This window comes from Coffea arabica, chromosome 1e (genome assembly GCF_036785885.1).
Source record: "Coffea arabica cultivar ET-39 chromosome 1e, Coffea Arabica ET-39 HiFi, whole genome shotgun sequence".
Taxonomy (NCBI): domain Eukaryota; kingdom Viridiplantae; phylum Streptophyta; class Magnoliopsida; order Gentianales; family Rubiaceae; genus Coffea; species Coffea arabica.
In genome coordinates this window covers 22,080,427-22,095,292 of record NC_092311.1, presented here as the reverse complement: position 1 = coordinate 22,095,292, position 14,866 = coordinate 22,080,427, and positions in this window count along the sequence as shown.

Below are 14,866 nucleotides of genomic sequence, written 5' to 3'. Positions count from 1 at the left end.
GGTTCCCTGACGCAACCCAATAAATTCGTCATCCCTCCTTTCTTGGACTAAAGGTGGGAGATACTTTTCATTAAATTCCCTTACAAAGTTCGCCCATGTCCATACCGTCTGTTCTCTTTCCCACTTGGCCTTAATTACATTCCACCACGCGCGGGCTGGTCCTTCGAATTGAAATACAGCAAAATTTACTTGTCTTTGCTCCGTGTAATTCAAAGCCGCGAAGATATTAATCATTGCCTCCAACCACTGCTCAGCTATATCTGGATCAGGCCCTCCTTGAAATTTCGGAGGTAGAAACTTTTGGAACCTCTCAAGAGCCTTATCCTCTCCGATCTCAGGATTCCGGGGTTGATTCACTGGCATTTGACCTTGTTGATCTACCAGTCGTGCCAGGATATTTGTCATTTGTTGCATCGCCGTCGCCATTTGATCTCCAGCCTCAACCCTCGGTCCCTGTTCTTGCTCGGCCACTGTTTCTCTTTCTTCTCTCGGTTCTTGAGCTTGCCTAGCTCCACGGCCACGACTAGCTCCACGTCCACGACTACGTCTCCCGTCCATATATATGTTTTCCCCCTCTCTTTTCTTTTCTTTTCCCCCAAAAAGGTAATTTAGTGAATAAACACAGTAAATTGACTACAGTAACAAATTCTAGCATTCCAAATACACAAATCAATATATACGCACATAACACGCCATATCAAGAAGACGGATAAGCAAATACACAAATACATATCAAGTTGGACAGATAACCATGTACACACAGGTATACTAACGTCATGTAGTAACAATATACAGGTAAATCAAAAGGAAAAGGTAAAGTCGTCCCAGTATCAGCCCGTCCGGTCTCTCACGTCACTTACTATCCAAACTAGATGTCCCTGACCTCTTGTGCTCATTCTAGTCAGACAAAGCCTGTTCATGTTCCCAAAATACAAGTCTCAAGTCCTTAGCAGCGCCGTAACTCTAGAGTACTCAGGCACGAGAATCCGAAATAAGATAATTCACATCTCGAGCTGCAGTCCCAAGAGTAAACTATCTACAATCGGAATTCCTACCTGACATACCTATCTATGGTCCTCAGATACCATGAGAAAGATTTAAGACCTATAACATTCGCAATTCATAGCTTCACTTAGTCCTTCATACTTATTCACCACTTAGTCCAGGGTCACTCCGCACAGAGACCACGCGAAGCAGCTTTAGGTTTTATCCCTCAATCGCTTAACTTTCAAGTCAAATCGAATCCCACAGTCCGGCATCCTAAACTTCAAGCCCAGGATACACTACAGATATCTGAAGCCTAAGCTCTGATACCACCTGTGACGGCTCCACCTTTCCCTAGGGCGTACCCCAGGGTTCGGCGGACCGCCTGCCCAACTCTCGCCGGGACTCACTCATTCACTACAGTCCTCACTTAAAATCTGAATAAATCACAAGAATAAATAGGGCAACGATCCAGAACTTAAAGCGAAACTTATATACATTGCCATCCCCAAAAGGGAGTGTAAAGATCGAATATACAAAGGTTCTCAATCCTTCATACGTCCAGCCCGTGCCAAGCACTGGGCGAGAACCACTACAAAAGAAACAAAAGAACTAGACTGGCTAGTCTATGCTCTCATTCTGCTCGCCGTCCCCTGTTAAGGAAAACAAAACTAAAGGGGTGAGCTAAAAGCTCAGTGAGGTTCCGAACAGATAATCAAACAATCAATTCAATACATTAAACATGGAGTATCAATAATTCAAGAAACATTTACAATGGAAAGCGATAGTAACATTCATTAAAAGGATACGGGCTCACATGGAGCTATTCGTTCGTTCGTTCGTTCTCCAGACATTTCCCCTTATTCCTCCAATTATTTGAAAATTTCCTTTTTGAGAAGTAAACCCTCGTGCCTTCGTTCGTTCATTCATCCCCTTCCGGACGTTGACCGGACTCCACCCATCCGGACGTTGGCCGGACTCCACCCATCCGGACGTAGCCGGACTACAAGGTAATACTCGAATACACCAAATTCACCCAGGGTCACCATATCGCCCGACCGAGTCCGCTTCTGGCTCGAGTCGATCGGTAACGAAGGGCAGGGCCCAGTTCAGCCAAACGGCTTACATTCATGCGCAACTAGCATTTAATCATTTAATCATTGAAAATTTCACATTTATTTAGGTCGAGTGCGATAAAGTACACACTCGCCTAGAAAACTCGTTTTAACAATCATTAAAAGCACTTAACACATTATCAATCAATAATAACAAGCCAATAAGTCAAGGAAATATAACAAACAAAGAAAACTCACCTAGTTATGCAAAATAACGTGCAAAATATCCTTCCGGATATTACCCTTAGCCACCAATGAAACCTAAGATTGAACAAGAGAACATATTACAGTTTATCGAGCAAAACATTTAAGGGGAAACGAAGAAACCCGACTAATTAGGAGTAAAACGTGTAAAGATAACTTTCAAGTAAAAATAGGGTTGTTTGGACCCAAGGATGAAAATAACTAGGGTTTCAAAATCAATCGCAAAACCAAGCTCAAAAGGCTTATAGAATTCCAACGGAAAACATTTGACTAACGACAAATCAAAAGACAAATAGATAGGCTAAGAAAATATTCTTTCGGAATCGTAAAGAATCGTTTGTATGACTAAAAGTCACTATATATTCAAGTAGAGGTTATATAACAAGGGTTTTGATGAAAATCATATGGAAAAGGAAGACTCTTAAAACCGTACTTGAAAGTAGTTCACTTGTGGCCGATAAAACCCTAACTCATACTTCTATATTTTGGGTACAGAGTAAGTAAACATTTGGCGTTTCAAATTGAAGAGGTATCATGTTTTGGAATGGTAAAACGATCATAGTATTTGCCAAACGAAAATATACAAATTCAAATAGAAACTTAGTCCTTGAGCGAAAATTTGGGCAGCACGCCCTTTGTGTTTACCTAATTTTCCAGCCATTTTGGCTTCATTATTTTTCTCATTCAAGCCCAAGTTTATACACAACACAAATGCATTTCAATAGCCGTTCCATAGGCTCAAGACAATACAAGGACATAAATCAACTAATAACAAATGCGGAAATGAAGTTTACAAAAAAAACAGATTTGATAGGGTTTTGCGGAATGGGCACATCCGAGGCTACGCTTATCGGATTGAGGTGAAACTTATACCATTTCGAAGCTAAGAGAAAGGGATACAAGATTGAAGAAGGTCACTCAGTCCAGTTTGTAGTGCAACTAGGTCAAAAGATCAGTATACCAAACCAGCACCGTCAAAACAGGTTTACAAACCGCATTCTCGCTCAAATATCACAAGTCAGGCTCCCTAAGTCCAAATCAAGTGATTCCAAAGCCATCCGAAAACTAAGATACAAGGCTACAATTCTTAAGAAGACATCAACAACTAAATCAGAAGCATTCCCAATCAAATTAACCAATTACAGAGGCAATTATCAAGTTCGGGTAGAAACAGGGCAGCAGGGGTAAATCGGTCTTTTCACAGGCTACGTTGCTCTGATTGAGTTGAAATTTTGTAGGCACCTATAAAATATCATTCTATACAACTTTTATGTTTTATGCCAAGCCTGATTCGGCCTCTAACTATGAGTAACAGTACCGGGCAGAACTGAAACATGAAATTCCAGAAATCTGGAAATTTTGGTTTTCAATTGAATTTTCTTCCTTTCCTTGTTCCAATCACTACCAAAGCCCCTTATATAATCTTATATACAACATATACTAACCATACAACAAGTTTAGGCAGAAAATCATCAAACCCTAACTTGCATATATCATCCAAAATCATCACAACAACTTGTATAACTTGTAGTCTAATCAAAACATGAGCTAGATAACATCTTAAACCAGAAATTAAAAGAACAAGAACCATGATCAGATCTTATACCTCAAAACAAAGCTTGAAAGAGTGATACTTCACCACCTTTGGAAATTTTTAGTTCCCCTAGCTTCCCAAGCCCACAACTCACTCTTTAATCGGTTTAGAATTTTGATTCCTCACTTAGATGGTGCAAATCAAGAAGAAAATTGTTTTCTCTTGCTCCCCCTTTCTCTCTCTCTTGTCTCGGCCAAGCTCAAGGAAAAATGAAGAAGAAAGGCTGCTCTATGGTGATTAAAAGGCAAGAAGATTAGGATTAGTCTAAGCCACAAGTTTTGCCAACACTTGGATCAACCACAATCACAAAATTTTCTCTTTCTTCTCCTTGCACTTTTGGCCACAAATTTCGGTCAAAGGCAGCTGGAAATGAGGGGATATTTTGCTCAAATATCAATGAGCTCATGTGGTAAGAAAGTGGTGGTCCAGCGGTGCGTTCAATAGGTAGTGCGCGGTACACGTCGGTTCGCACCGTTTTTCCTTAAATCGCACGTATTAGGGTTTTTACTTCCTATTCACTAACCTTATATCATTGCTTCTAATCACATATTATTTCTCACCTAAAAGTCACTTTTAATCACCAAATTTGATCCTTGCTTCGTACCGAAAAATCATCCGGTGAAAAATCGCGAAAACCCTAATTTGCTCCAGTCTTGAAACCGAAAAGTGAAACCCTACTTTCTAGGTTCATTTGCACTTATTATGGAATTACTGGGTAGTAGGCTATAATAAATGAATAATTTCCAAATAAAAGGCATTTTTGAGAAAAATATAAGAAATTTGCGAGTCCTCACACTCTCTCCCCCTTAAAAGAATTTCGACCTCGAAATTCATACCTTCCGTCGCCTCGGAGGACCCCAGAACTCGGTGCTGATCTACGGCATAAACTTGTGTTGATACCTTTGTTCGGTTTCCTCTTTCATGAATTTGTTTCAGTTTGGTTCCTTCCACTTGTTGAGTACTACCCTCTCGTGGCTGTTCCTTCGGGCAATTGCTAAGTTGATGATTGCTACTCCCACAAATCAAACATTTTCCCCCTTTTCGCCAGCAATCATTCTCAGTGTGATTTGCCTTTCCACAGTATCCACAGGCCAATCGAGGAACTACTGTTGGATCTTCTCGAGAAATGTCCTTTGATCCGATCTGACTTCCTTTCATGGACCTTTCATCGACTGCTCTTAATGTCCAAGGTGGGCGAGGTGAATGGTTCACTTTTTGCACTTTGGAGAGCAGTATCTTTTCTCCAGATTCCTCAGGTATACTGCTGGATGTATCTCTTTTCCGCGTTTGAAAGGCTTTTACTTGGGCTTTCACATCCTCAATTCTTTGGGCCTTCTCAAGAGCCTCTGTAAACGTATTAACTTGAACTGCCGCTAATGCCTCCTGGATTTCCAAATTTAGTCCTTGTATAAATCGTCTTATTCTCCGTCGCTCCGTTACCACCAATTCGGAAGCGAATTTAGACAGTCTAGTAAATTTGGTCTCATATTCAGCCACACTTAGGGTTCCCTGACGCAACCCAATAAATTCGTCATCCCTCCTTTCTTGGACTAAAGGTGGGAGATACTTTTCATTAAATTCCCTTACAAAGTTCGCCCATGTCCATACCGTCTGTTCTCTTTCCCACTTGGCCTTAATTACATTCCACCACGCGCGGGCTGGTCCTTCGAATTGAAATACAGCAAAATTTACTTGTCTTTGCTCCGTGTAATTCAAAGCCGCGAAGATATTAATCATTGCCTCCAACCACTGCTCAGCTATATCTGGATCAGGCCCTCCTTGAAATTTCGGAGGTAGAAACTTTTGGAACCTCTCAAGAGCCTTATCCTCTCCGATCTCAGGATTCCGGGGTTGATTCACTGGCATTTGACCTTGTTGATCTACCAGTCGTGCCAGGATATTTGTCATTTGTTGCATCGCCGTCGCCATTTGATCTCCAGCCTCAACCCTCGGTCCCTGTTCTTGCTCGGCCACTGTTTCTCTTTCTTCTCTCGGTTCTTGAGCTTGCCTAGCTCCACGGCCACGACTAGCTCCACGTCCACGACTACGTCTCCCGTCCATATATATGTTTTCCCCCTCTCTTTTCTTTTCTTTTCCCCCAAAAAGGTAATTTAGTGAATAAACACAGTAAATTGACTACAGTAACAAATTCTAGCATTCCAAATACACAAATCAATATATACGCACATAACACGCCATATCAAGAAGACGGATAAGCAAATACACAAATACATATCAAGTTGGACAGATAACCATGTACACACAGGTATACTAACGTCATGTAGTAACAATATACAGGTAAATCAAAAGGAAAAGGTAAAGTCGTCCCAGTATCAGCCCGTCCGGTCTCTCACGTCACTTACTATCCAAACTAGATGTCCCTGACCTCTTGTGCTCATTCTAGTCAGACAAAGCCTGTTCATGTTCCCAAAATACAAGTCTCAAGTCCTTAGCAGCGCCGTAACTCTAGAGTACTCAGGCACGAGAATCCGAAATAAGATAATTCACATCTCGAGCTGCAGTCCCAAGAGTAAACTATCTACAATCGGAATTCCTACCTGACATACCTATCTATGGTCCTCAGATACCATGAGAAAGATTTAAGACCTATAACATTCGCAATTCATAGCTTCACTTAGTCCTTCATACTTATTCACCACTTAGTCCAGGGTCACTCCGCACAGAGACCACGCGAAGCAGCTTTAGGTTTTATCCCTCAATCGCTTAACTTTCAAGTCAAATCGAATCCCACAGTCCGGCATCCTAAACTTCAAGCCCAGGATACACTACAGATATCTGAAGCCTAAGCTCTGATACCACCTGTGACGGCTCCACCTTTCCCTAGGGCGTACCCCAGGGTTCGGCGGACCGCCTGCCCAACTCTCGCCGGGACTCACTCATTCACTACAGTCCTCACTTAAAATCTGAATAAATCACAAGAATAAATAGGGCAACGATCCAGAACTTAAAGCGAAACTTATATACATTGCCATCCCCAAAAGGGAGTGTAAAGATCGAATATACAAAGGTTCTCAATCCTTCATACGTCCAGCCCGTGCCAAGCACTGGGCGAGAACCACTACAAAAGAAACAAAAGAACTAGACTGGCTAGTCTATGCTCTCATTCTGCTCGCCGTCCCCTGTTAAGGAAAACAAAACTAAAGGGGTGAGCTAAAAGCTCAGTGAGGTTCCGAACAGATAATCAAACAATCAATTCAATACATTAAACATGGAGTATCAATAATTCAAGAAACATTTACAATGGAAAGCGATAGTAACATTCATTAAAAGGATACGGGCTCACATGGAGCTATTCGTTCGTTCGTTCGTTCTCCAGACATTTCCCCTTATTCCTCCAATTATTTGAAAATTTCCTTTTTGAGAAGTAAACCCTCGTGCCTTCGTTCGTTCATTCATCCCCTTCCGGACGTTGACCGGACTCCACCCATCCGGACGTTGGCCGGACTCCACCCATCCGGACGTAGCCGGACTACAAGGTAATACTCGAATACACCAAATTCACCCAGGGTCACCATATCGCCCGACCGAGTCCGCTTCTGGCTCGAGTCGATCGGTAACGAAGGGCAGGGCCCAGTTCAGCCAAACGGCTTACATTCATGCGCAACTAGCATTTAATCATTTAATCATTGAAAATTTCACATTTATTTAGGTCGAGTGCGATAAAGTACACACTCGCCTAGAAAACTCGTTTTAACAATCATTAAAAGCACTTAACACATTATCAATCAATAATAACAAGCCAATAAGTCAAGGAAATATAACAAACAAAGAACACTCACCTAGTTATGCAAAATAACGTGCAAAATATCCTTCCGGATATTACCCTTAGCCACCAATGAAACCTAAGATTGAACAAGAGAACATATTACAGTTTATCGAGCAAAACATTTAAGGGGAAACGAAGAAACCCGACTAATTAGGAGTAAAACGTGTAAAGATAACTTTCAAGTAAAAATAGGGTTGTTTGGACCCAAGGATGAAAATAACTAGGGTTTCAAAATCAATCGCAAAACCAAGCTCAAAAGGCTTATAGAATTCCAACGGAAAACATTTGACTAACGACAAATCAAAAGACAAATAGATAGGCTAAGAAAATATTCTTTCGGAATCGTAAAGAATCGTTTGTATGACTAAAAGTCACTATATATTCAAGTAGAGGTTATGATGCGGTGGAGCACGAGGCCCAAAGTGTACAAGTAGACCCTGTGAAGGTGCCCCAAGGCACAGTGACACGAGCACGAGCTAAGAGATTCAAGGAGTCCCTCCAAGCCTTGGTACGTGCTATCCAAAACCAAGAGAAACCGAGCATTGAAGGGATTGAGTTGGAATATCCTTGCACGACTACTAAAATGCTGCTTACAATTGAAGATGCGAGTGTTCAAGCTCCAAACGGCGGGCTGAGCCCCGAAGCTTATGATCTATAGTTAGTTGGGCTAGCTTTCGGTCAAGTATAGGCCCAAGGGGCTGGCCGAACTTTCCTTGTTATTTTTCCAGTTTATTAGGTCTTAGTTACGGCTATTAATAGCCTCAAACCGCATGTTACATTCAGTTTTTGGAGAGTATTGAATAAAATTTCCAGAATTTCGTCCATTCCTTGTGGCAAATTCCCTTAGCTTGTAAAAGCTAAGTTGAACATCCTAGAGTTGATCCTAGGCTGTTCTTGACTTATCAATCAAGCACACATACTTGATTGTGGCGTCCTCTACCGTTAAATCTGTTCTTGAGTGGTCCAAGTTCGGGTTCAATTCCATCAAATCTTCATCGTGTTCCTCTAGATCCGAAGTAGCTTCCGCGTCTCGTATCAGCTGGCATCAGAGCTAGTTAGAGGTATCACGAATATCCTTTTTTATCGTTTTTAGATCTATTTTAGTCTTCTAATTCGTAGCTCAAGTGCTCGGGTTTGTCAAGTCCGAAATCTGTCTTTGTTGTTTCCTTGTCAGAAATCTGTCTTGGTTGTTTCCTTGTCAGAAATCTGTCTTTGTTGTTTAGTTGTTGTCCGAAATTTTCTGTCCAGTTTTGTCTTGTGTTTATGTTCTGTTTAAATCCAGAAAAAAAAAATCTCTTGTGTTGCATACCTTATTGTCATTCCCTTGAGTCGTTGCTGGAATTAATTGCTGGGTTGCCGAATCTGTTTGCACTTGTTTCTTGAACCTTTGTGTTGTTGCTTTGCAAAACTCGAACATCAAAACCTTATTGGGGAAGTCTTGAGCTTCTTGGATCAAAGAGGTTAATCTTCGCAGTCTTGAAACCTGAAATAAACCTTCAACCGTGTTCTTGTTTTCATGGAACTTTGATCCTGAAACCAAATCTGATTCAAAGGTCAAAAAAAATTTTTTCAAGAAAGTCGGCTCTAGTTTCCAATTCTTGACCAGCCTTCAAGTTTTACCAAATCTGATTCAAACTTGGACTTTCAAATCTGAACAGCCCTAGTCTTGGTCAGCCTTCAAGCCACCAAATCTGATTCAAACTTGGACTTCCAAATCTGAACAACATCCAATTCTTGACAGCCTACAAGTTTACCAAATTTGGTGCAAAATCTGACTTCCAAATCTGACCAGCCCCAAAATTTCGAATTTGGACCACTTGGGACTCCCAAATCTGACCAAACTCCAAGGTTTCCAATCTTGGCAACCCCAAGTGTCCAAATCATATCACGGACCAAAAAGACCACGAACCAGCAGCTCAACACATTCCAGAAATTTGGGTTTCGGGTAGAGTTTTCTAGGATTTTCAAAATTTCAGCATTCAAGTTAATTGTCTTACTTTCTTTTGAGTCGTTAGTTATTGTCCAGCTATATTTTGAGTCTTGAGTCGTGTCTAGGTCTTCAGTCATTCACCTCCATTTGTTGCTACTAGCTTGTGTGTCACTTGTTGACTAGTCAAGAACGTACACTGCGGTGACGCCTAGTTTGTTCAACTCGAGCAACTAGCAAGCCAAGGAATTGCTTGGTAAGATTATTAGAGAGTGATACACTTGAGTGAAACACGAGTGTGAGTGACCTATACATCGTATTTAAAAAAAAAAAAAAAAAAAAAAGAGAGCAAGGAACTCGTTTTTGTTTATTTATTTTGCAGGTGGACTAAATATGTCTAGTGAAGTTGGTGAACAAACCATGGACATCAAACTACAATTGGAAGCCATGTGTGGGAGGAAAATTCCTTTGCACTACTAACCGTTTTGCAGGTCACATAGTCATGCCCACTAGAGTTGCATCTTGCTCATACAATCAAGAATTCATGGAGACCGAACCTTTCAAGAGGAGAGGTCCCAAGCGAAGTACCTCCAAGTACTTTAGCCCCATGCAATCCAGTTCACAATGTGGGTATCATTCACTCCGGGAGGAGATGCAACGCCACCGTGCTTTGTGTGTGTATGAAAGGTATAAACAAGATTGTGATGAGTATGAGAAGGAGCAAAGCAGTTTGCGTAGAGCATCTAAATCAAGGTCAACTTCAAGCAAACAAGGTTCATCTAAGAAGTGTCTTGACAATCAAGACGAAGGGCTCGAGAATTTTCGAATTGAGTCAAAGCTTCGTGAATCAATGGATAAATTCGAACGTCGGACTGAAGCATTGATTGATGATATGATGGAAAGACTTAGCCAAGTGCTGGATTCACACCTGGAGCAACTTAACCATGTGCCAACCGGTGGTAATAAAGGGAAAATTCATCCTAGTCCCTCGTTGATTGAAGAGCCAAATATGAATGAGTTACAACTGAGCCATGAACATGAGCTAGACAATGAAAATCAAACCTCATGTACAATGCGTGAGCAATGGTCCGAGAAGAATGGAGTGGAAAAAGACAAGAATAATTTGGCCTTAGTGAAGAGTAAAAAGGAGGAGTTGGCCATGTTTACAAAGGCTGAAAGTGTGACCATTTTGTTTGCTAACCGGCTAACATGTGTTTTGTTTAGCACCTCTTCTTTTGTTCAAGTTACACAAAGTCAAGTAGAGTTGATCATGGCATGTTCCATCCCGAAGTCACTTGGACACTTTGCGAGTTTCCATGGAATTGGTCTTCTAGGAACTAAATCTCTTTGGTATCAATTCATGGAACAATGTCCATTCAAATCTGTCCGCACCATTGGAGGATTCATTCGAGCTCATCTTAAAAGGGAAATTCCAGAATCTACTTCTTGTTCTTTACCTATGTGTCAAGGACTAGCACTGGAATCTCAAGTTGAATCAATTGGTGGAAGGAATATCGAAGTGTCAAAGGGAGTTTTCTCATTTAAATCTCGTTCTACACCTTCTTACCATCTAGCTAATAATGTCCCATTAGTCCTTTACCCGATTTCTGAATTGCTCCAAGTTGAAGGTTATTTTGTTTTCATAGGTTGTAACGCTGTCCACAATTTTCCAACTACGGCTAAAGACTTGCAACCCGATTTCGTGCTTATCCCTGCTGCAAGTGGTGCACGTTCGTGCTTCTTCACATGTCCAAAAGCTAGTCACCACGAGCTTACTTCACCAACCCCAACTTGTGCAAATTCATGCGATTCGTATGGAGTGCATTTCACTTCATTGCTGCCACTTATGTCACGTGACAATAAGACAATCCATGGCCGAAGGTTGATTAGAGAGCTTTGGATTGCTACCTGGAAGTTTCGTGAGCCTTACACAAGCTTTTTCCTATCTTGGCGCATGTCCTTGTTTGAGGGCCTCATGAAACTGACCAAACGGCATTTAACTTGGCTCGTGACCTTTCATTTGTTCCCAACGTGGTTGACCTCCAAACGCACTGTCGACATCCCCATCTAGATTTGAGGACAAATCCTTTTCAAGAGGAGGGGAATGATGCGGTGGAGCACGAGGCCCAAAGTGTACAAGTAGACCCTGTGAAGGTGCCCCAAGGCACAGTGACACGAGCACGAGCTAAGAGATTCAAGGAGTCCCTCCAAGCCTTGGTACGTGCTATCCAAAACCAAGAGAAACCGAGCATTGAAGGGATTGAGTTGGAATATCCTTGCACGACTACTAAAATGCTGCTTACAATTGAAGATGCGAGTGTTCAAGCTCCAAACGGCGGGCTGAGCCCCGAAGCTTATGATCTATAGTTAGTTGGGCTAGCTTTCGGTCAAGTATAGGCCCAAGGGGCTGGCCGAACTTTCCTTGTTATTTTTCCAGTTTATTAGGTCTTAGTTACGGCTATTAATAGCCTCAAACCGCATGTTACATTCAGTTTTTGGAGAGTATTGAATAAAATTTCCAGAATTTCGTCCATTCCTTGTGGCAAATTCCCTTAGCTTGTAAAAGCTAAGTTGAACATCCTAGAGTTGATCCTAGGCTGTTCTTGACTTATCAATCAAGCACACATACTTGATTGTGGCGTCCTCTACCGTTAAATCTGTTCTTGAGTGGTCCAAGTTCGGGTTCAATTCCATCAAATCTTCATCGTGTTCCTCTAGATCCGAAGTAGCTTCCGCGTCTCGTATCAGGTTATATAACAAGGGTTTTGATGAAAATCATATGGAAAAGGAAGACTCTTAAAACCGTACTTGAAAGTAGTTCACTTGTGGCCGATAAAACCCTAACTCATACTTCTATATTTTGGGTACAGAGTAAGTAAACATTTGGCGTTTCAAATTGAAGAGGTATCATGTTTTGGAATGGTAAAACGATCATAGTATTTGCCAAACGAAAATATACAAATTCAAATAGAAACTTAGTCCTTGAGCGAAAATTTGGGCAGCACGCCCTTTGTGTTTACCTAATTTTCCAGCCATTTTGGCTTCATTATTTTTCTCATTCAAGCCCAAGTTTATACACAACACAAATGCATTTCAATAGCCGTTCCATAGGCTCAAGACAATACAAGGACATAAATCAACTAATAACAAATGCGGAAATGAAGTTTACAAAAAAAACAGATTTGATAGGGTTTTGCGGAATGGGCACATCCGAGGCTACGCTTATCGGATTGAGGTGAAACTTATACCATTTCGAAGCTAAGAGAAAGGGATACAAGATTGAAGAAGGTCACTCAGTCCAGTTTGTAGTGCAACTAGGTCAAAAGATCAGTATACCAAACCAGCACCGTCAAAACAGGTTTACAAACCGCATTCTCGCTCAAATATCACAAGTCAGGCTCCCTAAGTCCAAATCAAGTGATTCCAAAGCCATCCGAAAACTAAGATACAAGGCTACAATTCTTAAGAAGACATCAACAACTAAATCAGAAGCATTCCCAATCAAATTAACCAATTACAGAGGCAATTATCAAGTTCGGGTAGAAACAGGGCAGCAGGGGTAAATCGGTCTTTTCACAGGCTACGTTGCTCTGATTGAGTTGAAATTTTGTAGGCACCTATAAAATATCATTCTATACAACTTTTATGTTTTATGCCAAGCCTGATTCGGCCTCTAACTATGAGTAACAGTACCGGGCAGAACTGAAACATGAAATTCCAGAAATCTGGAAATTTTGGTTTTCAATTGAATTTTCTTCCTTTCCTTGTTCCAATCACTACCAAAGCCCCTTATATAATCTTATATACAACATATACTAACCATACAACAAGTTTAGGCAGAAAATCATCAAACCCTAACTTGCATATATCATCCAAAATCATCACAACAACTTGTATAACTTGTAGTCTAATCAAAACATGAGCTAGATAACATCTTAAACCAGAAATTAAAAGAACAAGAACCATGATCAGATCTTATACCTCAAAACAAAGCTTGAAAGAGTGATACTTCACCACCTTTGGAAATTTTTAGTTCCCCTAGCTTCCCAAGCCCACAACTCACTCTTTAATCGGTTTAGAATTTTGATTCCTCACTTAGATGGTGCAAATCAAGAAGAAAATTGTTTTCTCTTGCTCCCCCTTTCTCTCTCTCTTGTCTCGGCCAAGCTCAAGGAAAAATGAAGAAGAAAGGCTGCTCTATGGTGATTAAAAGGCAAGAAGATTAGGATTAGTCTAAGCCACAAGTTTTGCCAACACTTGGATCAACCACAATCACAAAATTTTCTCTTTCTTCTCCTTGCACTTTTGGCCACAAATTTCGGTCAAAGGCAGCTGGAAATGAGGGGATATTTTGCTCAAATATCAATGAGCTCATGTGGTAAGAAAGTGGTGGTCCAGCGGTGCGTTCAATAGGTAGTGCGCGGTACACGTCGGTTCGCACCGTTTTTCCTTAAATCGCACGTATTAGGGTTTTTACTTCCTATTCACTAACCTTATATCATTGCTTCTAATCACATATTATTTCTCACCTAAAAGTCACTTTTAATCACCAAATTTGATCCTTGCTTCGTACCGAAAAATCATCCGGTGAAAAATCGCGAAAACCCTAATTTGCTCCAGTCTTGAAACCGAAAAGTGAAACCCTACTTTCTAGGTTCATTTGCACTTATTATGGAATTACTGGGTAGTAGGCTATAATAAATGAATAATTTCCAAATAAAAGGCATTTTTGAGAAAAATATAAGAAATTTGCGAGTCCTCACACTCTCTCCCCCTTAAAAGAATTTCGACCTCGAAATTCATACCTTCCGTCGCCTCGGAGGACCCCAGAACTCGGTGCTGATCTACGGCATAAACTTGTGTTGATACCTTTGTTCGGTTTCCTCTTTCATGAATTTGTTTCAGTTTGGTTCCTTCCACTTGTTGAGTACTACCCTCTCGTGGCTGTTTCTTCGGGCAATTGCTAAGTTGATGATTGCTACTCCCACAAATCAAACATTTTCCCCCTTTTCGCCAGCAATCATTCTCAGTGTGATTTGCCTTTCCACAGTATCCACAGGCCAATCGAGGAACTACTGTTGGATCTTCTCGAGAAATGTCCTTTGATCCGATCTGACTTCCTTTCATGGACCTTTCATCGACTGCTCTTAATGTCCAAGGTGGGCGAGGTGAATGGTTCACTTTTTGCACTTTGGAGAGCAGTATCTTTTCTCCAGATTCCTCAGGTATACTGCTGGATGTATCTCTTTTCCGCG